Source organism: Struthio camelus, chromosome W, assembly GCF_040807025.1.
Source record: "Struthio camelus isolate bStrCam1 chromosome W, bStrCam1.hap1, whole genome shotgun sequence".
Lineage (NCBI taxonomy): Eukaryota > Metazoa > Chordata > Aves > Struthioniformes > Struthionidae > Struthio > Struthio camelus.
In genome coordinates, this window is record NC_090981.1 from 49,544,307 (window position 1) to 49,550,976 (window position 6,670).

The following is a 6,670-nucleotide window of genomic DNA, read 5'->3' on the forward strand; positions in this document are numbered from 1 at the left end:
CAGTTTTCCATCTCAGTAACTGAAAAAGCACAATCGGATCTTCTGATGGTCAGAAGATGCTCACATCAGTATGGCTTCAAGGGTAGCACTTGAGGAAAGACAGCTCCCCCCCCCCCCAGCTAAAACTCTGGTCTTTGTAGGCTGCAAAGTTTAACAAGGGCAGAACCACCCCTATGCATTGTGTGTATCCTCCCAGCATCAGGAATCATTTCTTTCCCTGCCACAGCAGTGATCCCAGGACATAACAAGCAGGTTAATGCTTCAGTGTAAAATCATGTACAAATCTAATACTAGACTGCTTTTTCACAGATAATTTCAGCACTCCAAATTTTTAGTTCACTGTGCAGTTTTCCTAATCACTATTTCACATATGGCACCTTAAGTTTCCACAGGAACATCTTTTGTGCTGCTTCTTTACCTGAGCTCAGAGCTGTTGACCAGATACAGCAGTTAAACAGTTGTACTTGACCATATGGAGAAGTGTATGCAGAAGAGGCGTTAGCAGCTTCGTCATGACTGGAGGTCTCGATTCTGACAGCACAAAGTAACTTCCTGTAACTGTTAAAAGAAACAAAGGAAAGCGGCCAGGACAGTGAATGATGGGAATGCTGTGCTTTCCACAGGAAACGCATACTTCTGTAGTTTGTACATGAAGCCAGCAGAAGCTTGCCAGATTCCGTGGAAGAGCTATTCATCCGCATGGCCCGGCTCCAGCAGGGCCCCAGAAAAGCTGTGGAAGCAGCTAACCAAATGCAAGAGATGATGGGGCAGCTCAGAGTTTGTCCGTACGTGACAAACACCACAGCAATACCGCGCAAACAACAGCTAGCGGTGATTAAAACAGATGTTTAGACATGCCCTCTCACCCCCCGCCGCATCTCAAGGTGGTGTGTTTGGAGTCCTGCGGGCAGGGAGGAAATACTAGTTCATTTTGACTATTGATAATCAGAGTAACATTGACCCTGTCTGCAAAAAAAAAAAAAAAAAAAAAAAAAAAACCTTCCATGCATTTGCCTGGTATATATGCTGTTTGTTTATGGTACAGTAGTCCATCTATCTTCCCAGCAGTCTCCAACAACCGTGAAGTAACACTAGCAAATCCAAAATATCCCTCCCTGCCTGCAAATAGCTAGGCTGCATGAATGAGAGGAAATTCCCAGTTCAGCTAGGGAGGCACTCTTATATTCCAGCCTGAGCCCTCACTGTAGGATCTCATCTGACCTATTGCTAGAGGTGAGCGACAGCAGAGGGAAAAGCAGGATTGGAAAAACATATCACAAGGCAGAATTAGAGGCCTCAGGGTGTATATATACACACACTGCAGTGTTACTAGTTACCCTCTCCAGCCACCTCTCTCTTCTCCCAGCTGTGCCCAGAGTTATAGTGAGAAGCAGACTCGAAGGCCTGCGAAGTTGTTTTTGTTTTCCTCTACAACAGCATATAAATAGTTGTGAGTACGGACTGGCCTGAAGAAAACAACAAGCTCTGATACAAGTTGCACTCATCCGCTGCCAGTTGCTGCTGCCACAGTGGGGAAGAAGGGAGCACAAATGAGCAAACAGGGAGGTGCTGGATGAAGTTAAGAGCAAGTAATTGGAGTCCAGCCTTGCCTGCAAAAATGGAAACATATTGTGTGCTAATGCCCTAGGCATCGCACTGGTCTTCCTTTTATGATAATCCATAAGTCACCCAGAGCTGGCTCCAGGGGTGAGTGTCAGGTTTCAGTAAGTGAAACCAGAAGGCCCAGGAACAGCTCTGCAGGATGGATGGCTCACGTGTCGACCATGGCCTGCTCCAGCTCTCAGCTGGTGCTCCACAAGCTTCTGGAACTGACCTCTGCTGTGATCACGCAACTTTTTGCAGCAGATCTTGGGCATCCAAACCCAACACAGAGATCCTCAGAAAAGCAGCTCTGCTCTGCTATTCGCTCTGGAAGTGCCATGCGCGCTCAGAAGGCTGCAGCCGAAAGGCAGCAATGTGCTGGTGCAGTTAACGGGAAGTAGCAAGGGAGCACTCCCGTGCTGTGGGTTACAGGCAGGACCCTGGGCATCATCTGGAGGCCTGGAGCACTGCAGAGCCTCTCCGTACCAGGCTTAAAAGCTACACAGCACGGTCGTGGTCCTAACCTGCCAGGTATGCTTGGGTCAGCACAGCTTGGGTCAGCACAGCTTGGCTCCAGTCCAGGGGCATCCCACTAGGTTTTCTCACATAAGGGCACATTCAGCTGACCTGTGGCCATGCCAGGAGGTGGCAGCATTATGTCGCATGTAACATCCAGATAGGGTGACTACTCCAGCCCAGTTCCAGCCCTTACCCGCTCCCAAATTACCCATGTATTTTTTTGATATTTCTTTTCTGATTACTTAACAAATTCCCTTGGCGTCCCTTCTGCCTCTCCCATTGGCAGCAAGAGATCAGCACATTGTCTCTCACTGTCATTACAATCCTGAGTGGGCCATTAAATCCAGACCAGTCAACAGACTCAGTGCCTGCTGTGCTCCCAGATAGATAGGCCCATGTCTCATAGCTTCCAGTACATGCTCCTATCTGTCAGGAATCCTACAACAGCTAGCCCACCCAAAACAGGCCTGGATTACTGGTTCCTTGTCCCTGTGGACTGACAGCTATGATTGATAGGGTTTGCTAATAGGAAGTCTATTCTCATGCATTGCTACAGCCTGAATCACTACACTGCAGCGTCCAGATAAGTAATTAACGCCACCCCCATATGTTAGCAATATACATTCCCATGCACTTTGGGAACAAACACAGAGCTCTCAAAGACCGTTTCTGGACCAGACATGTGGCAGCGATTCTTTCTGCTTGAACAGACACAGCTTTTTCCCCTGCTCTGAGGCGGCTTAACAGGGGAGAAAGACCTTGCACAGCTCTGTGTACATTAAAGAACCGCCAGGGCCAACTCAGTGTACACAGCTGCTCTCTGTCACCAGTGCAGGACTGGGTTATGGACAATGTGAGGGTGCTTGTTAGGGAGAGATTAGCACTAAGATAAATTTTCCTTATTGGGAGGATGGTAATAGGCCTTAAAATGTACTCCTACTGCCATTTATATGGTTACTTAGGCTTACAGTTGAGTCAAACCATGTAACAGGCACAGACAGCTAACAGACAGCTGCCCTGTCTGTGGCAGAGCAGTGGGCTGGCAGCTGGTAAAGAGACCTCAGCTACTGGCATCTGGGACAACAGAGAAGTCAAGGGAAGATAGGGAGGGCCCTCCTAGAGCATAAGCAGCTGTTGTAGCTCCTACAAGGCTCTCGTGACTAAGCAGCCAGCCCTAAGAGCCCAGCTCAAGTAGTTTATGCCATAGCACTGCACTCAGCTCCAGAAATCCACGGAGGGATTTGATTTCCTGCAAGGCTGAGCAGCCACTAACAGCTTCACACGCCACATCTGCTGCAGCCCTGGCCCTGTGACCACAGCTCCACCCTGGCACAGCCAGCCTCTGCTCCGCAGTCACACACTCACACACGCCATAGCTTCACTTGCTCCTCTCCCCGTAAGGGAGCCTTGGGTGAGGATGTGCCATGTCCCGCATGAGAGCACACCAATACTGACCCTGCCTGTCTTCTTGTGCCTTAGCCCTCCTGGTGCATGTGCTCCCAACCCAGTAATTCAGAGATTCCCCAGTTTGTGCACTTCTTGCTCCAACCCAGGGATCCTTGTCCCTCTGCACCTCTGCAAAGCCACCACCAGTTCTGACATCTCCTCCTTCAAATCCTCTTCCAAGAAGAAAAGTTATAGAACTGGCAGGTAAAAGCCAAACACCACGACCTGGGCCCTGTTGCCAACTTGCCTGACCACGAGCGCGGGGGTCAGCAATGCTTTGCAGCCTGGCTGCAGGCCTGCTCGCTCCTTCCCTTCTGCACCAGATCTACGGATGGCCTTGGAGCTGCGCTCTGCTCTGCTCCACTCCACCCTGCGGAGAGAAAGGGGCCGTTTCCTCTTCACCTCCCCATCTTCCTCTCCCAGACAATTGTCAGACAAACATTTTTGGCAGACAAGTAATTTTGTTAGCCCCAGGACAAAAGCAAGTGCCTCTAGAGCCTTCTCAAGGCATGGCACTTTTGGCAAGTCTCCACTACACCTGCCTTTACTGCACATACATGGCAGAGGTGTCATGTATTGGATACATACATACATACGAACGACATCAAGGCTTTGCAATAAACATCAACACAGGCAACTGCTTACCAGCTTAGAAGCTCCTTACATTGTAATTTCTTATTTCAGTCACCATTTATTAGTCTCAAACAGGAGCAGTGGGGTGAGAAACTGGTGGCATTTAATGAGGACTCTAAAGGAGAGCTGCAAGACAGAGCTGGCCACCACAGCAGAGACCTGTGCTCAGCAACTCCAGGCAGGCAGCAAGTAAGCATGCGCATTAAAGCGCTATTAGTTTCCTTGTTTAAATGCAGCTTATTTTTCAAGCTCTATTTCAAGGCTGGACTTTCAGACCTTTCTTCCTAAATGCATTCAATGACGTGTAATGCCCATTCTGGCATTTCTTACACTGATGTGGAAGAAACCAACATGGTAAGACTGCATAAAAGCACTAGCTTTTGCAGCAAAAAACCCAAGCTGAATATCCAGGTTTTCAAAGTCATTTGTAAACAGTTCAACTTTCTTGCACAGATTTCTTGAGTGTTGATTTTTTAAGACCAGCTATACGTAGTTGTGCTTTCCTATTCCAAAGTGATTTTTTTACTCATCTTTTCCCGGTTATCTTCCTCCTTTAAGTGAAAATAGTAACTATTCCCATAGGTCATAATACTTCCATCTGTCTGTATCAGAGAGCGTTTTATTTATTTGGTAGCACAGTTTATGCCATTTCAGTACAAGAGGTTCACCAAAAGTCTGCTGCTCTTCACATAAAACATACACAATCTTTTGTTACTGTGGTAGATACAGATCTGTACATGAAAGCAAAATAAATCATGACATAAGAATAAAAAAAAAAGAAATCATATCATTCTTTAAAATTAGTCTGAAAGCAAAGCAGGAAAAAGAGACGCAGTAAGAGTACAAATAATGCAGATAAAAATGTCAACATGGAAACACTGACAGTAAACAAACTCCTTTAAAGACAGTGAAACAGACTTATCCACAAAAGCTGGAGAAAAACTCATCATGCTGCAAGTGCTTCTGTCCAGAGAGAAATTGAGCATAAACTTGGCCCTATCATTATATATATATATATATATATATATATATATAAATATATATATATATATATATACACACACACAGGTATACATATGTATGCACACACATGTGCTCATGCATCTGTGTCTGTATCTCAATCACAAGACTAAACCTCAGGAACGGGAGCAGAACATACACAAATTAGAGAAAACCCATCCAAGAATTTATCTGAGGACATGGCAACAAAACCCAGTTACCAGGAGAGAAGCTGTGGCACATGAAGGATTCCCCATTAGCTGCACTTATCTACATGCTTTTTGCCCACATGGGATGTGACATAGCCAGCCCACCTTCAGTGAGAAGTGAGCTACCTCACTTTTAACTTAAACTAAGAACAGGAACCTGGGCCATGTCTACAGACTAGTGGATCTACTAGTGAAAATCCAAACCTTAGATAACATCACAATAACTTCTTTGGTAGTTCTGCATCGAGACAGTCAGAAATAGATGGCATGAGAAAATTATAACTGATCAACAGCACTCAGAGGCGGCAGAGCACTCCTAGCAAGTACCATGACAGCGTTCCCAGAGCAGCTCGAATCATTCAGAGCAAACATTTTCCAGCTTTTGCTGCCAGGTGCATTCCAGTGCAGGCAAGAAGTGCCACGGGAACGTGACCAGCCAGGCACAGGATAGAGGCAGGATGCGGTACTGAGATGCTGAGGTATTGCAACATGCAGTGGCAGGATGCAATTCTGAGACGCTATAGTATTGCAATCTACAGTGGCAACTTTATCAATGCAGCAACGATGATTTAATATACTGCTTAGCAAAGGATGGGCAAATTTTCTGTGCAGTGTGGAAGGACTGCATAGAGAGGCTTACTGGAAAAACTGGCTGACATGAAGAGACAGGTGAAGCTGCTGTTTTTGTAAGTTATAGTCACTACCTACAGCAACTATACTATTAAAATCAGGAAAAAAGCTCTTCATCAGAATAAGTAACGAAGTAGTTATTTCAGGAAATCTACCCTAAACCTAAAAATGCACTTCATTATAAATTTGAATTTTACTTTATATTCATGCTTGGAATTTGCTGCCCCCTCTGGATAAAGGATGTGATAGAACAACTGCTTGGCAGTAACCATGCCTGATGCAGAACAAAGGCTTCTGTGCTCGCTTCACAGCACCAGGGAAAGCAGATGCTACACTATCAAGGCAGGGACAGAGCCCTGCAGGGAGGCATGGCTGGAAGCCCAGGGCTAGGGAGATGGGAACGTGCAAGGGGAGGTTGAAGGATGGCAGAGGGAGAAAGGTCACCCTCTATTCAAGATGAAGCGTCTCCCCATCACAGTATACTAGAACAATTAGCATCCGTTCAGCTTATATTCAGGATTATCCTCTACTTTGATTAAAACACTACCTTCCAGAGAGAGAACTTGCACTGTGTACAGGAAGAGAGGTGAAAATTAGCAAAATCTAAACTCACGGGTCCACATTCACCAGAA